The sequence below is a fragment of the Lampris incognitus genome, chromosome 10, assembly GCF_029633865.1.
Source record: "Lampris incognitus isolate fLamInc1 chromosome 10, fLamInc1.hap2, whole genome shotgun sequence".
Taxonomy (NCBI): Eukaryota; Metazoa; Chordata; class Actinopteri; order Lampriformes; family Lampridae; genus Lampris; species Lampris incognitus.
In genome coordinates this window covers 40,559,105-40,585,133 of record NC_079220.1, presented here as the reverse complement: position 1 = coordinate 40,585,133, position 26,029 = coordinate 40,559,105, and positions in this window count along the sequence as shown.

The window sequence follows — 26,029 nt, the reverse complement described above, 5'->3', positions numbered from 1 at the left end:
TTTAGTTTTGGTAACCTAGCACGTATTCATAACGCACTAAACCTTTTTATCGCGTTAAACGCCTTTTCTCGACAAGAAAAGCACAATTTCCTCAAAAACAAACAAAACAAGAAAAATTAATCTATTCAACAAGTCTGCAACACATCCTTAAGAGTTACATGATTTCACCCAATGTCAATGTGTAATTTCTCCAGTTCTGATCATTTTTTAGGTTGTTGGTAGCTTGGTCAATGCCAAAACACAGTGAAATCTTTTTATGGCTTTAAACGCGTTTTCTCCTCGAGAGAAACATGATTTCACTAAAAACGTTTATAGTTTAAACATGCCTGTTGTACATGTGTGCAAACACTCAGAGCCTTGAGATAGGGGTTTCACCAATGTGTTTTTTGGTGAGAAACCTTCTATTTCAAGGTTCTGTGCGTTTTCAGACAAGTACAATATGTATGTATAGTGTTTCTGATGAAATCCCTCCTTTTAATGCATTTTCTCACAGAAAACGAGTCTCTCGCCATGGGAACATGGCTTTTTTGAAAAAGCATATTCTGCTCGAGAAATCGTGTTTTAAACAATAAAAACGACTCCCGGCCTTATTTAGTTCACATTTTTACTTTTGGTAACCTAGCACGTATTCATAACGCACTAAACCTTTTTATCGCGTTAAACGCCTTTTCTCGACAAGAAAAGCACAATTTCATCAAAAACAAACAAAACAAGAAAAATGAATCTATTCAACAAGTCTGCAACACATCCTTAAGAGTTACATGATTTCACCCAATGTCAATGTGTAATTTCTCCAGTTCTGATCATTTTTTAGGTTGTTGGTAGCTTGGTCAATGCCAAAACACAGTGAAATCTTTTTATGGCTTTAAACGCGTTTTCTCCTCGAGAGAAACATGATTTCACTAAAAACGTTTATAGTTTAAACATGCCTGTTGTACATGTGTGCAAACACTCAGAGCCTTGAGATAGGGGTTTCACCAATGTGTTTTTTGGTGAGAAACCTTCTATTTCAAGGTTCTGTGCGTTTTCAGACAAGTACAATATGTATGTATAGTGTTTCTGATGAAATCCCTCCTTTTAATGCATTTTCTCACAGAAAACGAGTCTCTCGCCATGGGAACATGGCTTTTTTGAAAAAGCATATTCTGCTCGAGAAATCGTGTTTTAAACAATAAAAACGACTCCCGGCCTTATTTAGTTCACATTTTTACTTTTGGTAACCTAGCACGTATTCATAACGCACTAAACCTTTTTATCGCGTTAAACGCCTTTTCTCGACAAGAAAAGCACAATTTCATCAAAAACAAACAAAACAAGAAAAATGAATCTATTCAACAAGTCTGCAACACATCCTTAAGAGTTACATGATTTCACCCAATGTCAATGTGTAATTTCTCCAGTTCTGATCATTTTTTAGGTTGTTGGTAGCTTGGTCAATGCCAAAACACAGTGAAATCTTTTTATGGCTTTAAACGCGTTTTCTCCTCGAGAGAAACATGATTTCACTAAAAACGTTATAGTTAAAACATGCCTGTTGTACATGTGTGCAAACACTCAGAGCCTTGAGATAGGGGTTTCACCAATGTGTTTTTTGGTGAGAAACCTTCTATTTCAACGTTCTGTGCGTTTTCTGACACGTACAATATGTATTTTAAGTGTTTCTGAGGAAATCCCTCCTTTTAAAGCATTTTGTCACAGAAAATGATTTTCTCGCCATGGGAAAATGGCTTTTTTGAAAAAGCATATTCTGGTCGAGAAATCGTGTTTTAAACAATAAAAACGACTCCCGGCCTTATTTAGTTCACATTTTTACTTTTGGTAACCTAGCACGTATTCATAACGCACTAAACCTTTTTATCGCGTTAAACGCCTTTTCTCGACAAGAAAAGCACAATTTCATCAAAAACAAACAAAACAAGAAAAATGAATCTATTCAACAAGTCTGCAACACATCCTTAAGAGTTACATGATTTCACCCAATGTCAATGTGTAATTTCTCCAGTTCTGATCATTGTTTAGGTTCTTGGTAGCTTGGTCCAATTCCAAACACAGTGAATCCTTTTTATGGCTTTAAACGCATTTTCTCCTCGAGAGAAACATGATTTCACTAAAAACGTTATAGTTAAAACATGCCTGTTGTACAAGTCTGCAAACATTCAGAGCCTTAAAATAGGGGTTTCACCAATGTGTTTTTTGGTGAGAAACCTTCTATTTCAAGGTTCTGTGCGTTTTCAAACACGTACAATATGTATTTTAAGTGTTTCTGATGAAATCCCTCCTTTTAAAGCATTTTGTCACAGAAAATTATTTTCTCGCCATGGGAAAATGGCTTTTTTGAAAAAGCATATTCTGGTCGAGAAATCGTGTTTTAAACAATAAAAACGACTCCCGGCCTTATTTAGTTCACATGTTTAGTTTTGGTAACCTAGCACGTATTCATAACGCACTAAACCTTTTTATCGCGTTAAACGCCTTTTCTCGACAAGAAAAGCACAATTTCATCAAAAACAAACAAAACAAGAAAAATGAATCTATTCAACAAGTCTGCAACACGTCCTTAAGAGTTACATGATTTCACCCAATGTCAATGTGTAATTTCTCCAGTTCTGATCATTTTTTAGGTTGTTGGTAGCTTGGTCAATGCCAAAACACAGTGAAATCTTTTTATGGCTTTAAACGCGTTTTCTCCTCGAGAGAAACATGATTTCACTAAAAACGTTTATAGTTTAAACATGCCTGTTGTACATGTGTGCAAACACTCAGAGCCTTGAGATAGGGGTTTCACCAATGTGTTTTTTGGTGAGAAACCTTCTATTTCAAGGTTCTGTGCGTTTTCAGACAAGTACAATATGTATGTATAGTGTTTCTGATGAAATCCCTCCTTTTAATGCATTTTCTCACAGAAAACGAGTCTCTCGCCATGGGAACATGGCTTTTTTGAAAAAGCATATTCTGCTCGAGAAATCGTGTTTTAAACAATAAAAACGACTCCCGGCCTTATTTAGTTCACATTTTTACTTTTGGTAACCTAGCACGTATTCATAACGCACTAAACCTTTTTATCGCGTTAAACGCCTTTTCTCGACAAGAAAAGCACAATTTCATCAAAAACAAACAAAACAAGAAAAATGAATCTATTCAACAAGTCTGCAACACATCCTTAAGAGTTACATGATTTCACCCAATGTCAATGTGTAATTTCTCCAGTTCTGATCATTTTTTAGGTTGTTGGTAGCTTGGTCAATGCCAAAACACAGTGAAATCTTTTTATGGCTTTAAACGCGTTTTCTCCTCGAGAGAAACATGATTTCACTAAAAACGTTTATAGTTTAAACATGCCTGTTGTACATGTGTGCAAACACTCAGAGCCTTGAGATAGGGGTTTCACCAATGTGTTTTTTGGTGAGAAACCTTCTATTTCAAGGTTCTGTGCGTTTTCAGACAAGTACAATATGTATGTATAGTGTTTCTGATGAAATCCCTCCTTTTAATGCATTTTCTCACAGAAAACGAGTCTCTCGCCATGGGAACATGGCTTTTTTGAAAAAGCATATTCTGCTCGAGAAATCGTGTTTTAAACAATAAAAACGACTCCCGGCCTTATTTAGTTCACATTTTTACTTTTGGTAACCTAGCACGTATTCATAACGCACTAAACCTTTTTATCGCGTTAAACGCCTTTTCTCGACAAGAAAAGCACAATTTCATCAAAAACAAACAAAGCAAGAAAAATGAATCTATTCAACAAGTCTGCAACACATCCTTAAGAGTTACATGATTTCACCCAATGTCAATGTGTAATTTCTCCAGTTCTGATCATTTTTTAGGTTGTTGGTAGCTTGGTCAATGCCAAAACACAGTGAAATCTTTTTATGGCTTTAAACGCGTTTTCTCCTCGAGAGAAACATGATTTCACTAAAAACGTTTATAGTTTAAACATGCCTGTTGTACATGTGTGCAAACACTCAGAGCCTTGAGATAGGGGTTTCATCAATGTGTTTTTTGGTGAGAAACCTTCTATTTCAAGGTTCTGTGCGTTTTCAGACAAGTACAATATGTATGTATAGTGTTTCTGATGAAATCCCTCCTTTTAATGCATTTTCTCACAGAAAACGAGTCTCTCGCCATGGGAACATGGCTTTTTTGAAAAAGCATATTCTGCTCGAGAAATCGTGTTTTAAACAATAAAAACGACTCCCGGCCTTATTTAGTTCACATTTTTACTTTTGGTAACCTAGCACGTATTCATAACGCACTAAACCTTTTTATCGCGTTAAACGCCTTTTCTCGACAAGAAAAGCACAATTTCATCAAAAACAAACAAAACAAGAAAAATGAATCTATTCAACAAGTCTGCAACACATCCTTAAGAGTTACATGATTTCACCCAATGTCAATGTGTAATTTCTCCAGTTCTGATCATTGTTTAGGTTCTTGGTAGCTTGGTCCAATTCCAAACACAGTGAATCCTTTTTATGGCTTTAAACGCATTTTCTCCTCGAGAGAAACATGATTTCACTAAAAACGTTATAGTTAAAACATGCCTGTTGTACAAGTCTGCAAACATTCAGAGCCTTAAAATAGGGGTTTCACCAATGTGTTTTTTGGTGAGAAACCTTCTATTTCAAGGTTCTGTGCGTTTTCAAACACGTACAATATGTATTTTAAGTGTTTCTGATGAAATCCCTCCTTTTAAAGCATTTTGTCACAGAAAATTATTTTCTCGCCATGGGAAAATGGCTTTTTTGAAAAAGCATATTCTGGTCGAGAAATCGTGTTTTAAACAATAAAAACGACTCCCGGCCTTATTTAGTTCACATGTTTAGTTTTGGTAACCTAGCACGTATTCATAACGCACTAAACCTTTTTATCGCGTTAAACGCCTTTTCTCGACAAGAAAAGCACAATTTCATCAAAAACAAACAAAACAAGAAAAATGAATCTATTCAACAAGTCTGCAACACGTCCTTAAGAGTTACATGATTTCACCCAATGTCAATGTGTAATTTCTCCAGTTCTGATCATTTTTTAGGTTGTTGGTAGCTTGGTCAATGCCAAAACACAGTGAAATCTTTTTATGGCTTTAAACGCGTTTTCTCCTCGAGAGAAACATGATTTCACTAAAAACGTTTATAGTTTAAACATGCCTGTTGTACATGTGTGCAAACACTCAGAGCCTTGAGATAGGGGTTTCACCAATGTGTTTTTTGGTGAGAAACCTTCTATTTCAAGGTTCTGTGCGTTTTCAGACAAGTACAATATGTATGTATAGTGTTTCTGATGAAATCCCTCCTTTTAATGCATTTTCTCACAGAAAACGAGTCTCTCGCCATGGGAACATGGCTTTTTTGAAAAAGCATATTCTGCTCGAGAAATCGTGTTTTAAACAATAAAAACGACTCCCGGCCTTATTTAGTTCACATTTTTACTTTTGGTAACCTAGCACGTATTCATAACGCACTAAACCTTTTTATCGCGTTAAACGCCTTTTCTCGACAAGAAAAGCACAATTTCATCAAAAACAAACAAAACAAGAAAAATGAATCTATTCAACAAGTCTGCAACACATCCTTAAGAGTTACATGATTTCACCCAATGTCAATGTGTAATTTCTCCAGTTCTGATCATTTTTTAGGTTGTTGGTAGCTTGGTCAATGCCAAAACACAGTGAAATCTTTTTATGGCTTTAAACGCGTTTTCTCCTCGAGAGAAACATGATTTCACTAAAAACGTTTATAGTTTAAACATGCCTGTTGTACATGTGTGCAAACACTCAGAGCCTTGAGATAGGGGTTTCACCAATGTGTTTTTTGGTGAGAAACCTTCTATTTCAAGGTTCTGTGCGTTTTCAGACAAGTACAATATGTATGTATAGTGTTTCTGATGAAATCCCTCCTTTTAATGCATTTTCTCACAGAAAACGAGTCTCTCGCCATGGGAACATGGCTTTTTTGAAAAAGCATATTCTGCTCGAGAAATCGTGTTTTAAACAATAAAAACGACTCCCGGCCTTATTTAGTTCACATTTTTACTTTTGGTAACCTAGCACGTATTCATAACGCACTAAACCTTTTTATCGCGTTAAACGCCTTTTCTCGACAAGAAAAGCACAATTTCATCAAAAACAAACAAAGCAAGAAAAATGAATCTATTCAACAAGTCTGCAACACATCCTTAAGAGTTACATGATTTCACCCAATGTCAATGTGTAATTTCTCCAGTTCTGATCATTTTTTAGGTTGTTGGTAGCTTGGTCAATGCCAAAACACAGTGAAATCTTTTTATGGCTTTAAACGCGTTTTCTCCTCGAGAGAAACATGATTTCACTAAAAACGTTTATAGTTTAAACATGCCTGTTGTACATGTGTGCAAACACTCAGAGCCTTGAGATAGGGGTTTCATCAATGTGTTTTTTGGTGAGAAACCTTCTATTTCAAGGTTCTGTGCGTTTTCAGACAAGTACAATATGTATGTATAGTGTTTCTGATGAAATCCCTCCTTTTAATGCATTTTCTCACAGAAAACGAGTCTCTCGCCATGGGAACATGGCTTTTTTGAAAAAGCATATTCTGCTCGAGAAATCGTGTTTTAAACAATAAAAACGACTCCCGGCCTTATTTAGTTCACATTTTTACTTTTGGTAACCTAGCACGTATTCATAACGCACTAAACCTTTTTATCGCGTTAAACGCCTTTTCTCGACAAGAAAAGCACAATTTCATCAAAAACAAACAAAACAAGAAAAATTAATCTATTCAACAAGTCTGCAACACATCCTTAAGAGTTACATGATTTCACCCAATGTCAATGTGTAATTTCTCCAGTTCTGATCATTTTTTAGGTTGTTGGTAGCTTGGTCAATGCCAAAACACAGTGAAATCTTTTTATGGCTTTAAACGCGTTTTCTCCTCGAGAGAAACATGATTTCACTAAAAACGTTATAGTTAAAACATGCCTGTTGTACATGTGTGCAAACACTCAGAGCCTTGAGATAGGGGTTTCACCAATGTGTTTTTTGGTGAGAAACCTTCTATTTCAACGTTCTGTGCGTTTTCTGACACGTACAATATGTATTTTAAGTGTTTCTGAGGAAATCCCTCCTTTTAAAGCATTTTGTCACAGAAAATGATTTTCTCGCCATGGGAAAATGGCTTTTTTGAAAAAGCATATTCTGGTCGAGAAATCGTGTTTTAAACAATAAAAACGACTCCCGGCCTTATTTAGTTCACATTTTTACTTTTGGTAACCTAGCACGTATTCATAACGCACTAAACCTTTTTATCGCGTTAAACGCCTTTTCTCGACAAGAAAAGCACAATTTCATCAAAAACAAACAAAACAAGAAAAATGAATCTATTCAACAAGTCTGCAACACATCCTTAAGAGTTACATGATTTCACCCAATGTCAATGTGTAATTTCTCCAGTTCTGATCATTGTTTAGGTTGTTGGTAGCTTGGTCCAATTCCAAACACAGTGAATCCTTTTCATGGCTTTAAACGCATTTTCTCCTCGAGAGAAACATGATTTCACTAAAAACGTTATAGTTAAAACATGCCTGTTGTACAAGTCTGCAAACATTCAGAGCCTTAAAATAGGGGTTTCACCAATGTGTTTTTTGGTGAGAAACCTTCTATTTCAAGGTTCTCTGCGTTTTCAGACACGTACAATATGTATTTTAAGTGTTTCTGATGAAATCCCTCCTTTTAAAGCATTTTGTCACAGAAAATGATTTTCTCGCCATGGGAAAATGGCTTTTTTGAAAAAGCATATTCTGGTCGAGAAATCGTGTTTTAAACAATAAAAACGACTCCCGGCCTTATTTAGTTCACATTTTTACTTTTGGTAACCTAGCACGCATTCATAACGCACTAAACCTTTTTATCGCGTTAAACGCCCTTTCTCGACAAGAAAAGCACAATTTCATCAAAAACAAACAAAACAAGAAAAATGAATCTATTCAACAAGTCTGCAACACGTCCTTAAGAGTTACATGATTTCACCCAATGTCAATGTGTAATTTCTCCAGTTCTGATCATTTTTTAGGTTGTTGGTAGCTTGGTCAATGCCAAAACACAGTGAAATCTTTTTATGGCTTTAAACGCGTTTTCTCCTCGAGAGAAACATGATTTCACTAAAAACGTTATAGTTAAAACATGCCTGTTGTACATGTGTGCAAACACTCAGAGCCTTGAGATAGGGGTTTCACCAATGTGTTTTTTGGTGAGAAACCTTCTATTTCAAGGTTCTGTGCGTTTTCAGACACGTACAATATGTATTTTAAGTGTTTCTGATGAAATCCCTCCTTTTAAAGCATTTTGTCACAGAAAATGATTTTCTCGCCATGGGAAAATGGCTTTTTTGAAAAAGCATATTCTGGTCGAGAAATCGTGTTTTAAACAATAAAAACGACTCCCGGCCTTATTTAGTTCACATTTTTAGTTTTGGTAACCTAGCACGTATTCATAACGCACTAAACCTTTTTATCGCGTTAAACGCCCTTTCTCGACAAGAAAAGCACAATTTCATCAAAAACAAACAAAACAAGAAAAATGAATCTATTCAACAAGTCTGCAACACGTCCTTAAGAGTTACATGATTTCACCCAATGTCAATGTGTAATTTCTCCAGTTCTGATCATTTTTTAGGTTGTTGGTAGCTTGGTCAATGCCAAAACACAGTGAAATCTTTTTATGGCTTTAAACGCGTTTTCTCCTCGAGAGAAACATGATTTCACTAAAAACGTTTATAGTTTAAACATGCCTGTTGTACATGTGTGCAAACACTCAGAGCCTTGAGATAGGGGTTTCACCAATGTGTTTTTTGGTGAGAAACCTTCTATTTCAAGGTTCTGTGCGTTTTCAGACAAGTACAATATGTATGTATAGTGTTTCTGATGAAATCCCTCCTTTTAATGCATTTTCTCACAGAAAACGAGTCTCTCGCCATGGGAACATGGCTTTTTTGAAAAAGCATATTCTGCTCGAGAAATCGTGTTTTAAACAATAAAAACGACTCCCGGCCTTATTTAGTTCACATTTTTACTTTTGGTAACCTAGCACGTATTCATAACGCACTAAACCTTTTTATCGCGTTAAACGCCTTTTCTCGACAAGAAAAGCACAATTTCATCAAAAACAAACAAAACAAGAAAAATGAATCTATTCAACAAGTCTGCAACACATCCTTAAGAGTTACATGATTTCACCCAATGTCAATGTGTAATTTCTCCAGTTCTGATCATTTTTTAGGTTGTTGGTAGCTTGGTCAATGCCAAAACACAGTGAAATCTTTTTATGGCTTTAAACGCGTTTTCTCCTCGAGAGAAACATGATTTCACTAAAAACGTTTATAGTTTAAACATGCCTGTTGTACATGTGTGCAAACACTCAGAGCCTTGAGATAGGGGTTTCACCAATGTGTTTTTTGGTGAGAAACCTTCTATTTCAAGGTTCTGTGCGTTTTCAGACAAGTACAATATGTATGTATAGTGTTTCTGATGAAATCCCTCCTTTTAATGCATTTTCTCACAGAAAACGAGTCTCTCGCCATGGGAACATGGCTTTTTTGAAAAAGCATATTCTGCTCGAGAAATCGTGTTTTAAACAATAAAAACGACTCCCGGCCTTATTTAGTTCACATTTTTACTTTTGGTAACCTAGCACGTATTCATAACGCACTAAACCTTTTTATCGCGTTAAACGCCTTTTCTCGACAAGAAAAGCACAATTTCATCAAAAACAAACAAAACAAGAAAAATGAATCTATTCAACAAGTCTGCAACACATCCTTAAGAGTTACATGATTTCACCCAATGTCAATGTGTAATTTCTCCAGTTCTGATCATTTTTTAGGTTGTTGGTAGCTTGGTCAATGCCAAAACACAGTGAAATCTTTTTATGGCTTTAAACGCGTTTTCTCCTCGAGAGAAACATGATTTCACTAAAAACGTTATAGTTAAAACATGCCTGTTGTACATGTGTGCAAACACTCAGAGCCTTGAGATAGGGGTTTCACCAATGTGTTTTTTGGTGAGAAACCTTCTATTTCAACGTTCTGTGCGTTTTCTGACACGTACAATATGTATTTTAAGTGTTTCTGAGGAAATCCCTCCTTTTAAAGCATTTTGTCACAGAAAATGATTTTCTCGCCATGGGAAAATGGCTTTTTTGAAAAAGCATATTCTGGTCGAGAAATCGTGTTTTAAACAATAAAAACGACTCCCGGCCTTATTTAGTTCACATTTTTACTTTTGGTAACCTAGCACGTATTCATAACGCACTAAACCTTTTTATCGCGTTAAACGCCTTTTCTCGACAAGAAAAGCACAATTTCATCAAAAACAAACAAAACAAGAAAAATGAATCTATTCAACAAGTCTGCAACACATCCTTAAGAGTTACATGATTTCACCCAATGTCAATGTGTAATTTCTCCAGTTCTGATCATTTTTTAGGTTGTTGGTAGCTTGGTCAATGCCAAAACACAGTGAAATCTTTTTATGGCTTTAAACGCGTTTTCTCCTCGAGAGAAACATGATTTCACTAAAAACGTTTATAGTTTAAACATGCCTGTTGTACATGTGTGCAAACACTCAGAGCCTTGAGATAGGGGTTTCACCAATGTGTTTTTTGGTGAGAAACCTTCTATTTCAAGGTTCTGTGCGTTTTCAGACAAGTACAATATGTATGTATAGTGTTTCTGATGAAATCCCTCCTTTTAATGCATTTTCTCACAGAAAACGAGTCTCTCGCCATGGGAACATGGCTTTTTTGAAAAAGCATATTCTGCTCGAGAAATCGTGTTTTAAACAATAAAAACGACTCCCGGCCTTATTTAGTTCACATTTTTACTTTTGGTAACCTAGCACGTATTCATAACGCACTAAACCTTTTTATCGCGTTAAACGCCTTTTCTCGACAAGAAAAGCACAATTTCATCAAAAACAAACAAAACAAGAAAAATGAATCTATTCAACAAGTCTGCAACACATCCTTAAGAGTTACATGATTTCACCCAATGTCAATGTGTAATTTCTCCAGTTCTGATCATTTTTTAGGTTGTTGGTAGCTTGGTCAATGCCAAAACACAGTGAAATCTTTTTATGGCTTTAAACGCGTTTTCTCCTCGAGAGAAACATGATTTCACTAAAAACGTTATAGTTAAAACATGCCTGTTGTACATGTGTGCAAACACTCAGAGCCTTGAGAGAGGGGTTTCACCAATGTGTTTTTTGGTGAGAAACCTTCTATTTCAAGGTTCTGTGCGTTTTCAGACAAGTACAATATGTATGTATAGTGTTTCTGATGAAATCCCTCCTTTTAATGCATTTTCTCACAGAAAACGAGTCTCTCGCCATGGGAACAGGGCTTTTTTGAAAAAGCATATTCTGCTCGAGAAATCGTGTTTTAAACAATAAAAACGACTCCCGGCCTTATTTAGTTCACATTTTTACTTTTGGTAACCTAGCACGTATTCATAACGCACTAAACCTTTTTATCGCGTTAAACGCCTTTTCTCGACAAGAAAAGCACAATTTCATCAAAAACAAACAAAACAAGAAAAATGAATCTATTCAACAAGTCTGCAACACATCCTTAAGAGTTACATGATTTCACCCAATGTCAATGTGTAATTTCTCCAGTTCTGATCATTTTTTAGGTTGTTGGTAGCTTGGTCAATGCCAAAACACAGTGAAATCTTTTTATGGCTTTAAACGCGTTTTCTCCTCGAGAGAAACATGATTTCACTAAAAACGTTTATAGTTTAAACATGCCTGTTGTACATGTGTGCAAACACTCAGAGCCTTGAGATAGGGGTTTCACCAATGTGTTTTTTGGTGAGAAACCTTCTATTTCAAGGTTCTGTGCGTTTTCAGACAAGTACAATATGTATGTATAGTGTTTCTGATGAAATCCCTCCTTTTAATGCATTTTCTCACAGAAAACGAGTCTCTCGCCATGGGAACATGGCTTTTTTGAAAAAGCATATTCTGCTCGAGAAATCGTGTTTTAAACAATAAAAACAACTCCCGGCCTTATTTAGTTCACATTTTTACTTTTGGTAACCTAGCACGTATTCATAACGCACTAAACCTTTTTATCGCGTTAAACGCCTTTTCTCGACAAGAAAAGCACAATTTCATCAAAAACAAACAAAACAAGAAAAATGAATCTATTCAACAAGTCTGCAACACATCCTTAAGAGTTACATGATTTCACCCAATGTCAATGTGTAATTTCTCCAGTTCTGATCATTTTTTAGGTTGTTGGTAGCTTGGTCAATGCCAAAACACAGTGAAATCTTTTTATGGCTTTAAACGCGTTTTCTCCTCGAGAGAAACATGATTTCACTAAAAACGTTTATAGTTTAAACATGCCTGTTGTACATGTGTGCAAACACTCAGAGCCTTGAGATAGGGGTTTCACCAATGTGTTTTTTGGTGAGAAACCTTCTATTTCAAGGTTCTGTGCGTTTTCAGACAAGTACAATATGTATGTATAGTGTTTCTGATGAAATCCCTCCTTTTAATGCATTTTCTCACAGAAAACGAGTCTCTCGCCATGGGAACATGGCTTTTTTGAAAAAGCATATTCTGCTCGAGAAATCGTGTTTTAAACAATAAAAACGACTCCCGGCCTTATTTAGTTCACATTTTTACTTTTGGTAACCTAGCACGTATTCATAACGCACTAAACCTTTTTATCGCGTTAAACGCCTTTTCTCGACAAGAAAAGCACAATTTCATCAAAAACAAACAAAACAAGAAAAATGAATCTATTCAACAAGTCTGCAACACATCCTTAAGAGTTACATGATTTCACCCAATGTCAATGTGTAATTTCTCCAGTTCTGATCATTTTTTAGGTTGTTGGTAGCTTGGTCAATGCCAAAACACAGTGAAATCTTTTTATGGCTTTAAACGCGTTTTCTCCTCGAGAGAAACATGATTTCACTAAAAACGTTATAGTTAAAACATGCCTGTTGTACATGTGTGCAAACACTCAGAGCCTTGAGAGAGGGGTTTCACCAATGTGTTTTTTGGTGAGAAACCTTCTATTTCAAGGTTCTGTGCGTTTTCAGACAAGTACAATATGTATGTATAGTGTTTCTGATGAAATCCCTCCTTTTAATGCATTTTCTCACAGAAAACGAGTCTCTCGCCATGGGAACAGGGCTTTTTTGAAAAAGCATATTCTGCTCGAGAAATCGTGTTTTAAACAATAAAAACGACTCCCGGCCTTATTTAGTTCACATTTTTACTTTTGGTAACCTAGCACGTATTCATAACGCACTAAACCTTTTTATCGCGTTAAACGCCTTTTCTCGACAAGAAAAGCACAATTTCATCAAAAACAAACAAAACAAGAAAAATGAATCTATTCAACAAGTCTGCAACACATCCTTAAGAGTTACATGATTTCACCCAATGTCAATGTGTAATTTCTCCAGTTCTGATCATTTTTTAGGTTGTTGGTAGCTTGGTCAATGCCAAAACACAGTGAAATCTTTTTATGGCTTTAAACGCGTTTTCTCCTCGAGAGAAACATGATTTCACTAAAAACGTTTATAGTTTAAACATGCCTGTTGTACATGTGTGCAAACACTCAGAGCCTTGAGATAGGGGTTTCACCAATGTGTTTTTTTGGTGAGAAACCTTCTATTTCAAGGTTCTGTGCGTTTTCAGACAAGTACAATATGTATGTATAGTGTTTCTGATGAAATCCCTCCTTTTAATGCATTTTCTCACAGAAAACGAGTCTCTCGCCATGGGAACATGGCTTTTTTGAAAAAGCATATTCTGCTCGAGAAATCGTGTTTTAAACAATAAAAACGACTCCCGGCCTTATTTAGTTCACATTTTTACTTTTGGTAACCTAGCACGTATTCATAACGCACTAAACCTTTTTATCGCGTTAAACGCCTTTTCTCGACAAGAAAAGCACAATTTCCTCAAAAACAAACAAAACAAGAAAAATTAATCTATTCAACAAGTCTGCAACACATCCTTAAGAGTTACATGATTTCACCCAATGTCAATGTGTAATTTCTCCAGTTCTGATCATTTTTTAGGTTGTTGGTAGCTTGGTCAATGCCAAAACACAGTGAAATCTTTTTATGGCTTTAAACGCGTTTTCTCCTCGAGAGAAACATGATTTCACTAAAAACGTTTATAGTTTAAACATGCCTGTTGTACATGTGTGCAAACACTCAGAGCCTTGAGATAGGGGTTTCACCAATGTGTTTTTTGGTGAGAAACCTTCTATTTCAAGGTTCTGTGCGTTTTCAGACAAGTACAATATGTATGTATAGTGTTTCTGATGAAATCCCTCCTTTTAATGCATTTTCTCACAGAAAACGAGTCTCTCGCCATGGGAACATGGCTTTTTTGAAAAAGCATATTCTGCTCGAGAAATCGTGTTTTAAACAATAAAAACGACTCCCGGCCTTATTTAGTTCACATTTTTACTTTTGGTAACCTAGCACGTATTCATAACGCACTAAACCTTTTTATCGCGTTAAACGCCTTTTCTCGACAAGAAAAGCACAATTTCATCAAAAACAAACAAAACAAGAAAAATGAATCTATTCAACAAGTCTGCAACACATCCTTAAGAGTTACATGATTTCACCCAATGTCAATGTGTAATTTCTCCAGTTCTGATCATTTTTTAGGTTGTTGGTAGCTTGGTCAATGCCAAAACACAGTGAAATCTTTTTATGGCTTTAAACGCGTTTTCTCCTCGAGAGAAACATGATTTCACTAAAAACGTTATAGTTAAAACATGCCTGTTGTACATGTGTGCAAACACTCAGAGCCTTGAGATAGGGGTTTCACCAATGTGTTTTTTGGTGAGAAACCCTCTATTTCAACGTTCTGTGCGTTTTCTGACACGTACAATATGTATTTTAAGTGTTTCTGAGGAAATCCCTCCTTTTAAAGCATTTTGTCACAGAAAAAGATTTTCTCGCCATGGGAAAATGGCTTTTTTGAAAAAGCATATTCTGGTCGAGAAATCGTGTTTTAAACAATAAAAACGACTCCCGGCCTTATTTAGTTCACATTTTTACTTTTGGTAACCTAGCACGTATTCATAACGCACTAAACCTTTTTATCGCGTTAAACGCCCTTTCTCGACAAGAAAAGCACAATTTCATCAAAAACAAACAAAACAAGAAAAATGAATCTATTCAACAAGTCTGCAACACATCCTTAAGAGTTACATGATTTCACCCAATGTCAATGTGTAATTTCTCCAGTTCTGATCAATGTTTAGGTTCTTGGTAGCTTGGTCCAATTCCAAACACAGTGAATCCTTTTTATGGCTTTAAACGCATTTTCTCCTCGAGAGAAACATGATTTCACTAAAAACGTTATAGTTAAAACATGCCTGTTGTACAAGTCTGCAAACATTCAGAGCCTTAAAATAGGGGTTTCACCAATGTGTTTTTTGGTGAGAAACCTTCTCTTTCAACGTTCTGTGCGTTTTCTGACACGTACAATATGTATTTTAAGTGTTTCTGAGGAAATCCCTCCTTTTAAAGCATTTTGTCACAGAAAAAGATTTTCTCGCCATGGGAAAATGGCTTTTTTGAAAAAGCATATTCTGGTCGAGAAATCGTGTTTTAAACAATAAAAACGACTCCCGGCCTTATTTAGTTCACATTTTTACTTTTGGTAACCTAGCACGTATTCATAACGCACTAAACCTTTTTATCGCGTTAAACGCCTTTTCTCGACAAGAAAAGCACAATTTCATCAAAAACAAACAAAACAAGAAAAATGAATCTATTCAACAAGTCTGCAACACATCCTTAAGAGTTACATGATTTCACCCAATGTCAATGTGTAATTTCTCCAGTTCTGATCATTGTTTAGGTTGTTGGTAGCTTGGTCCAATTCCAAACACAGTGAATCCTTTTTATGGCTTTAAACGCATTTTCTCCTCGAGAGAAACATGATTTCACTAAAAACGTTATAGTTAAAACATGCCTGTTGTACAAGTCTGCAAACATTCAGAGCCTTAAAATAGGGGTTTCACCAATTTGTTTTTTGGTGAGAAACCTTCTATTTCAAGGTTCTGTGCGTTTTCAGACACGTACAATATGTATTTTAAGTGTTTCTGATGAAATCCCTCCTTTTAAAGCATTTTGTCACAGAAAATGATTTTCTCGCCATGGGAAAATGGCTTTTTTGAAAAAGCATATTCTGGTCGAGAAATCGTGTTTTAAACAATAAAAACGACTCCCGGCCTTATTTAGTTCACATTTTTAGTTTTGGTAACCTAGCACGTATTCATAACGCACTAAACCTTTTTATCGCGTTAAACGCCCTTTCTCGACAAGAAAAGCACAATTTCATCAAAAACAAACAAAACAAGAAAAATGAATCTATTCAACAAGTCTGCAACACGTCCTTAAGAGTTACATGATTTCACCCAATGTCAATGTGTAATTTCTCCAGTTCTGATCATTTTTTAGGTTGTTGGTAGCTTGGTCAATGCCAAAACACAGTGAAATCTTTTTATGGCTTTAAACGCGTTTTCTCCTCGAGAGAAACATGATTTCACTAAAAACGTTTATAGTTTAAACATGCCTGTTGTACATGTGTGCAAACACTCAGAGCCTTGAGATAGGGGTTTCACCAATGTGTTTTTTGGTGAGAAACCTTCTATTTCAAGGTTCTGTGCGTTTTCAGACAAGTACAATATGTATGTATAGTGTTTCTGATGAAATCCCTCCTTTTAATGCATTTTCTCACAGAAAACGAGTCTCTCGCCATGGGAACAGGGCTTTTTTGAAAAAGCATATTCTGCTCGAGAAATCGTGTTTTAAACAATAAAAACGACTCCCGGCCTTATTTAGTTCACATTTTTACTTTTGGTAACCTAGCACGTATTCATAACGCACTAAACCTTTTTATCGCGTTAAACGCCTTTTCTCGACAAGAAAAGCACAATTTCATCAAAAACAAACAAAACAAGAAAAATGAATCTATTCAACAAGTCTGCAACACATCCTTAAGAGTTACATGATTTCACCCAATGTCAATGTGTAATTTCTCCAGTTCTGATCATTTTTTAGGTTGTTGGTAGCTTGGTCAATGCCAAAACACAGTGAAATCTTTTTATGGCTTTAAACGCGTTTTCTCCTCGAGAGAAACATGATTTCACTAAAAACGTTTATAGTTTAAACATGCCTGTTGTACATGTGTGCAAACACTCAGAGCCTTGAGATAGGGGTTTCACCAATGTGTTTTTTTGGTGAGAAACCTTCTATTTCAAGGTTCTGTGCGTTTTCAGACAAGTACAATATGTATGTATAGTGTTTCTGATGAAATCCCTCCTTTTAATGCATTTTCTCACAGAAAACGAGTCTCTCGCCATGGGAACAGGGCTTTTTTGAAAAAGCATATTCTGCTCGAGAAATCGTGTTTTAAACAATAAAAACGACTCCCGGCCTTATTTAGTTCACATTTTTACTTTTGGTAACCTAGCACGTATTCATAACGCACTAAACCTTTTTATCGCGTTAAACGCCTTTTCTCGACAAGAAAAGCACAATTTCATCAAAAACAAACAAAACAAGAAAAATGAATCTATTCAACAAGTCTGCAACACATCCTTAAGAGTTACATGATTTCACCCAATGTCAATGTGTAATTTCTCCAGTTCTGATCATTTTTTAGGTTGTTGGTAGCTTGGTCAATGCCAAAACACAGTGAAATCTTTTTATGGCTTTAAACGCGTTTTCTCCTCGAGAGAAACATGATTTCACTAAAAACGTTTATAGTTTAAACATGCCTGTTGTACATGTGTGCAAACACTCAGAGCCTTGAGATAGGGGTTTCACCAATGTGTTTTTTTGGTGAGAAACCTTCTATTTCAAGGTTCTGTGCGTTTTCAGACAAGTACAATATGTATGTATAGTGTTTCTGATGAAATCCCTCCTTTTAATGCATTTTCTCACAGAAAACGAGTCTCTCGCCATGGGAACATGGCTTTTTTGAAAAAGCATATTCTGGTCGAGAAATCGTGTTTTAAACAATAAAAACGACTCCCGGCCTTATTTAGTTCACATTTTTACTTTTGGTAACCTAGCACGTATTCATAACGCACTAAACCTTTTTATCGCGTTAAACGCCTTTTCTCGACAAGAAAAGCACAATTTCCTCAAAAACAAACAAAACAAGAAAAATTAATCTATTCAACAAGTCTGCAACACATCCTTAAGAGTTACATGATTTCACCCAATGTCAATGTGTAATTTCTCCAGTTCTGATCATTTTTTAGGTTGTTGGTAGCTTGGTCAATGCCAAAACACAGTGAAATCTTTTTATGGCTTTAAACGCGTTTTCTCCTCGAGAGAAACATGATTTCACTAAAAACGTTTATAGTTTAAACATGCCTGTTGTACATGTGTGCAAACACTCAGAGCCTTGAGATAGGGGTTTCACCAATGTGTTTTTTGGTGAGAAACCTTCTATTTCAAGGTTCTGTGCGTTTTCAGACAAGTACAATATGTATGTATAGTGTTTCTGATGAAATCCCTCCTTTTAATGCATTTTCTCACAGAAAACGAGTCTCTCGCCATGGGAACATGGCTTTTTTGAAAAAGCATATTCTGCTCGAGAAATCGTGTTTTAAACAATAAAAACGACTCCCGGCCTTATTTAGTTCACATTTTTACTTTTGGTAACCTAGCACGTATTCATAACGCACTAAACCTTTTTATCGCGTTAAACGCCTTTTCTCGACAAGAAAAGCACAATTTCATCAAAAACAAACAAAACAAGAAAAATGAATCTATTCAACAAGTCTGCAACACATCCTTAAGAGTTACATGATTTCACCCAATGTCAATGTGTAATTTTTCCAGTTCTGATCATTTTTTAGGTTGTTGGTAGCTTGGTCAATGCCAAAACACAGTGAAATCTTTTTATGGCTTTAAACGCGTTTTCTCCTCGAGAGAAACATGATTTCACTAAAAACGTTATAGTTAAAACATGCCTGTTGTACATGTGTGCAAACACTCAGAGCCTTGAGATAGGGGTTTCACCAATGTGTTTTTTGGTGAGAAACCCTCTATTTCAACGTTCTGTGCGTTTTCTGACACGTACAATATGTATTTTAAGTGTTTCTGAGGAAATCCCTCCTTTTAAAGCATTTTGTCACAGAAAATGATTTTCTCGCCATGGGAAAATGGCTTTTTTGAAAAAGCATATTCTGGTCGAGAAATCGTGTTTTAAACAATAAAAACGACTCCCGGCCTTATTTAGTTCACATTTTTACTTTTGGTAACCTAGCACGTATTCATAACGCACTAAACCTTTTTATCGCGTTAAACGCCTTTTCTCGACAAGAAAAGCACAATTTCATCAAAAACAAACAAAACAAGAAAAATGAATCTATTCAACAAGTCTGCAACACATCCTTAAGAGTTACATGATTTCACCCAATGTCAATGTGTAATTTCTCCAGTTCTGATCAATGTTTAGGTTCTTGGTAGCTTGGTCCAATTCCAAACACAGTGAATCCTTTTTATGGCTTTAAACGCATTTTCTCCTCGAGAGAAACATGATTTCACTAAAAACGTTATAGTTAAAACATGCCTGTTGTACAAGTCTGCAAACATTCAGAGCCTTAAAATAGGGGTTTCACCAATGTGTTTTTTGGTGAGAAACCTTCTCTTTCAACGTTCTGTGCGTTTTCTGACACGTACAATATGTATTTTAAGTGTTTCTGAGGAAATCCCTCCTTTTAAAGCATTTTGTCACAGAAAAAGATTTTCTCGCCATGGGAAAATGGCTTTTTTGAAAAAGCATATTCTGGTCGAGAAATCGTGTTTTAAACAATAAAAACGACTCCCGGCCTTATTTAGTTCACATTTTTACTTTTGGTAACCTAGCACGTATTCATAACGCACTAAACCTTTTTATCGCGTTAAACGCCTTTTCTCGACAAGAAAAGCACAATTTCATCAAAAACAAACAAAACAAGAAAAATGAATCTATTCAACAAGTCTGCAACACATCCTTAAGAGTTACATGATTTCACCCAATGTCAATGTGTAATTTCTCCAGTTCTGATCATTGTTTAGGTTGTTGGTAGCTTGGTCCAATTCCAAACACAGTGAATCCTTTTTATGGCTTTAAACGCATTTTCTCCTCGAGAGAAACATGATTTCACTAAAAACGTTATAGTTAAAACATGCCTGTTGTACAAGTCTGCAAACATTCAGAGCCTTAAAATAGGGGTTTCACCAATGTGTTTTTTGGTGAGAAACCTTCTATTTCAAGGTTCTCTGCGTTTTCAGACACGTACAATATGTATTTTAAGTGTTTCTGATGAAATCCCTCCTTTTAAAGCATTTTGTCACAGAAAATGATTTTCTCGCCATGGGAAAATGGCTTTTTTGAAAAAGCATATTCTGGTCGAGAAATCGTGTTTTAAACAATAAAAACGACTCCCGGCCTTATTTAGTTCACATTTTTAGTTTTGGTAACCTAGCACGCATTCATAACGCACTAAACCTTTTTATCGCGTTAAACGCCCTTTCTCGACAAGAAAAGCACAATTTCATCAAAAACAAACAAAACAAGAAAAATGAATCTATTCAACAAGTCTGCAACACGTCCTTAAGAGTTACATGATTTCACCCAATGTCAATGTGTAATTTCTCCAGTTCTGATCATTTTTTAGGTTGTTGGTAGCTTGGTCAATGCCAAAACACAGTGAAATCTTTTTATGGCTTTAAACGCGTTTTCTCCTCGAGAGAAACATGATTTCACTAAAAACGTTATAGTTAAAACATGCCTGTTGTACATGTGTGCAAACACTCAGAGCCTTGAGATAGGGGTTTCACCAATTTGTTTTTTGGTGAGAAACCTTCTATTTCAAGGTTCTGTGCGTTTTCAGACACGTACAATATGTATTTTAAGTGTTTCTGATGAAATCCCTCCTTTTAAAGCATTTTGTCACAGAAAATGATTTTCTCGCCATGGGAAAATGGCTTTTTTGAAAAAGCATATTCTGGTCGAGAAATCGTGTTTTAAACAATAAAAACGACTCCCGGCCTTATTTAGTTCACATTTTTAGTTTTGGTAACCTAGCACGTATTCATAACGCACTAAACCTTTTTATCGCGTTAAACGCCCTTTCTCGACAAGAAAAGCACAATTTCATCAAAAACAAACAAAACAAGAAAAATGAATCTATTCAACAAGTCTGCAACACGTCCTTAAGAGTTACATGATTTCACCCAATGTCAATGTGTAATTTCTCCAGTTCTGATCATTTTTTAGGTTGTTGGTAGCTTGGTCAATGCCAAAACACAGTGAAATCTTTTTATGGCTTTAAACGCGTTTTCTCCTCGAGAGAAACATGATTTCACTAAAAACGTTTATAGTTTAAACATGCCTGTTGTACATGTGTGCAAACACTCAGAGCCTTGAGATAGGGGTTTCACCAATGTGTTTTTTGGTGAGAAACCTTCTATTTCAAGGTTCTGTGCGTTTTCAGACAAGTACAATATGTATGTATAGTGTTTCTGATGAAATCCCTCCTTTTAATGCATTTTCTCACAGAAAACGAGTCTCTCGCCATGGGAACAGGGCTTTTTTGAAAAAGCATATTCTGCTCGAGAAATCGTGTTTTAAACAATAAAAACGACTCCCGGCCTTATTTAGTTCACATTTTTACTTTTGGTAACCTAGCACGTATTCATAACGCACTAAACCTTTTTATCGCGTTAAACGCCTTTTCTCGACAAGAAAAGCACAATTTCATCAAAAACAAACAAAACAAGAAAAATGAATCTATTCAACAAGTCTGCAACACATCCTTAAGAGTTACATGATTTCACCCAATGTCAATGTGTAATTTCTCCAGTTCTGATCATTTTTTAGGTTGTTGGTAGCTTGGTCAATGCCAAAACACAGTGAAATCTTTTTATGGCTTTAAACGCGTTTTCTCCTCGAGAGAAACATGATTTCACTAAAAACGTTTATAGTTTAAACATGCCTGTTGTACATGTGTGCAAACACTCAGAGCCTTGAGATAGGGGTTTCACCAATGTGTTTTTTTGGTGAGAAACCTTCTATTTCAAGGTTCTGTGCGTTTTCAGACAAGTACAATATGTATGTATAGTGTTTCTGATGAAATCCCTCCTTTTAATGCATTTTCTCACAGAAAACGAGTCTCTCGCCATGGGAACATGGCTTTTTTGAAAAAGCATATTCTGCTCGAGAAATCGTGTTTTAAACAATAAAAACGACTCCCGGCCTTATTTAGTTCACATTTTTACTTTTGGTAACCTAGCACGTATTCATAACGCACTAAACCTTTTTATCGCGTTAAACGCCTTTTCTCGACAAGAAAAGCACAATTTCCTCAAAAACAAACAAAACAAGAAAAATTAATCTATTCAACAAGTCTGCAACACATCCTTAAGAGTTACATGATTTCACCCAATGTCAATGTGTAATTTCTCCAGTTCTGATCATTTTTTAGGTTGTTGGTAGCTTGGTCAATGCCAAAACACAGTGAAATCTTTTTATGGCTTTAAACGCGTTTTCTCCTCGAGAGAAACATGATTTCACTAAAAACGTTTATAGTTTAAACATGCCTGTTGTACATGTGTGCAAACACTCAGAGCCTTGAGATAGGGGTTTCACCAATGTGTTTTTTGGTGAGAAACCTTCTATTTCAAGGTTCTGTGCGTTTTCAGACAAGTACAATATGTATGTATAGTGTTTCTGATGAAATCCCTCCTTTTAATGCATTTTCTCACAGAAAACGAGTCTCTCGCCATGGGAACATGGCTTTTTTGAAAAAGCATATTCTGCTCGAGAAATCGTGTTTTAAACAATAAAAACGACTCCCGGCCTTATTTAGTTCACATTTTTACTTTTGGTAACCTAGCACGTATTCATAACGCACTAAACCTTTTTATCGCGTTAAACGCCTTTTCTCGACAAGAAAAGCACAATTTCATCAAAAACAAACAAAACAAGAAAAATGAATCTATTCAACAAGTCTGCAACACATCCTTAAGAGTTACATGATTTCACCCAATGTCAATGTGTAATTTCTCCAGTTCTGATCATTTTTTAGGTTGTTGGTAGCTTGGTCAATGCCAAAACACAGTGAAATCTTTTTATGGCTTTAAACGCGTTTTCTCCTCGAGAGAAACATGATTTCACTAAAAACGTTATAGTTAAAACATGCCTGTTGTACATGTGTGCAAACACTCAGAGCCTTGAGATAGGGGTTTCACCAATGTGTTTTTTGGTGAGAAACCCTCTATTTCAACGTTCTGTGCGTTTTCTGACACGTACAATATGTATTTTAAGTGTTTCTGAGGAAATCCCTCCTTTTAAAGCATTTTGTCACAGAAAATGATTTTCTCGCCATGGGAAAATGGCTTTTTTGAAAAAGCATATTCTGGTCGAGAAATCGTGTTTTAAACAATAAAAACGACTCCCGGCCTTATTTAGTTCACATTTTTACTTTTGGTAACCTAGCACGTATTCATAACGCACTAAACCTTTTTATCGCGTTAAACGCCTTTTCTCGACAAGAAAAGCACAATTTCATCAAAAACAAACAAAACAAGAAAAATGAATCTATTCAACAAGTCTGCAACACATCCTTAAGAGTTACATGATTTCACCCAATGTCAATGTGTAATTTCTCCAGTTCTGATCAATGTTTAGGTTCTTGGTAGCTTGGTCCAATTCCAAACACAGTGAATCCTTTTTATGGCTTTAAACGCATTTTCTCCTCGAGAGAAACATGATTTCACTAAAAACGTTATAGTTAAAACATGCCTGTTGTACAAGTCTGCAAACATTCAGAGCCTTAAAATAGGGGTTTCACCAATGTGTTTTTTGGTGAGAAACCTTCTCTTTCAACGTTCTGTGCGTTTTCTGACACGTACAATATGTATTTTAAGTGTTTCTGAGGAAATCCCTCCCTTTAAAGCATTTTGTCACAGAAAAAGATTTTCTCGCCATGGGAAAATGGCTTTTTTGAAAAAGCATATTCTGGTCGAGAAATCGTGTTTTAAACAATAAAAACGACTCCCGGCCTTATTTAGTTCACATTTTTACTTTTGGTAACCTAGCACGTATTCATAACGCACTAAACCTTTTTATCGCGTTAAACGCCTTTTCTCGACAAGAAAAGCACAATTTCATCAAAAACAAACAAAACAAGAAAAATGAATCTATTCAACAAGTCTGCAACACATCCTTAAGAGTTACATGATTTCACCCAATGTCAATGTGTAATTTCTCCAGTTCTGATCATTGTTTAGGTTCTTGGTAGCTTGGTCCAATTCCAAACACAGTGAATCCTTTTTATGGCTTTAAACGCATTTTCTCCTCGAGAGAAACATGATTTCACTAAAAACGTTATAGTTAAAACATGCCTGTTGTACAAGTCTGCAAACATTCAGAGCCTTAAAATAGGGGTTTCACCAATGTGTTTTTTGGTGAGAAACCTTCTATTTCAAGGTTCTGTGCGTTTTCAAACACGTACAATATGTATTTTAAGTGTTTCTGATGAAATCCCTCCTTTTAAAGCATTTTGTCACAGAAAATGATTTTCTCGCCATGGGAAAATGGCTTTTTTGAAAAAGCATATTCTGGTCGAGAAATCGTGTTTTAAACAATAAAAACGACTCCCGGCCTTATTTAGTTCACATTTTTAGTTTTGGTAACCTAGCACGTATTCATAACGCACTAAACCTTTTTATCGCGTTAAACGCCTTTTCTCGACAAGAAAAGCACAATTTCCTCAAAAACAAACAAAACAAGAAAAATTAATCTATTCAACAAGTCTGCAACACATCCTTAAGAGTTACATGATTTCACCCAATGTCAATGTGTAATTTCTCCAGTTCTGATCATTTTTTAGGTTGTTGGTAGCTTGGTCAATGCCAAAACACAGTGAAATCTTTTTATGGCTTTAAACGCGTTTTCTCCTCGAGAGAAACATGATTTCACTAAAAACGTTTATAGTTTAAACATGCCTGTTGTACATGTGTGCAAACACTCAGAGCCTTGAGATAGGGGTTTCACCAATGTGTTTTTTGGTGAGAAACCTTCTATTTCAAGGTTCTGTGCGTTTTCAGACAAGTACAATATGTATGTATAGTGTTTCTGATGAAATCCCTCCTTTTAATGCATTTTCTCACAGAAAACGAGTCTCTCGCCATGGGAACATGGCTTTTTTGAAAAAGCATATTCTGCTCGAGAAATCGTGTTTTAAACAATAAAAACGACTCCCGGCCTTATTTAGTTCACATTTTTACTTTTGGTAACCTAGCACGTATTCATAACGCACTAAACCTTTTTATCGCGTTAAACGCCTTTTCTCGACAAGAAAAGCACAATTTCCTCAAAAACAAACAAAACAAGAAAAATTAATCTATTCAACAAGTCTGCAACACATCCTTAAGAGTTACATGATTTCACCCAATGTCAATGTGTAATTTCTCCAGTTCTGATCATTTTTTAGGTTGTTGGTAGCTTGGTCAATGCCAAAACACAGTGAAATCTTTTTATGGCTTTAAACGCGTTTTCTCCTCGAGAGAAACATGATTTCACTAAAAACGTTTATAGTTTAAACATGCCTGTTGTACATGTGTGCAAACACTCAGAGCCTTGAGATAGGGGTTTCACCAATGTGTTTTTTGGTGAGAAACCTTCTATTTCAAGGTTCTGTGCGTTTTCAGACAAGTACAATATGTATGTATAGTGTTTCTGATGAAATCCCTCCTTTTAATGCATTTTCTCACAGAAAACGAGTCTCTCGCCATGGGAACATGGCTTTTTTGAAAAAGCATATTCTGCTCGAGAAATCGTGTTTTAAACAATAAAAACGACTCCCGGCCTTATTTAGTTCACATTTTTACTTTTGGTAACCTAGCACGTATTCATAACGCACTAAACCTTTTTATCGCGTTAAACGCCTTTTCTCGACAAGAAAAGCACAATTTCATCAAAAACAAACAAAACAAGAAAA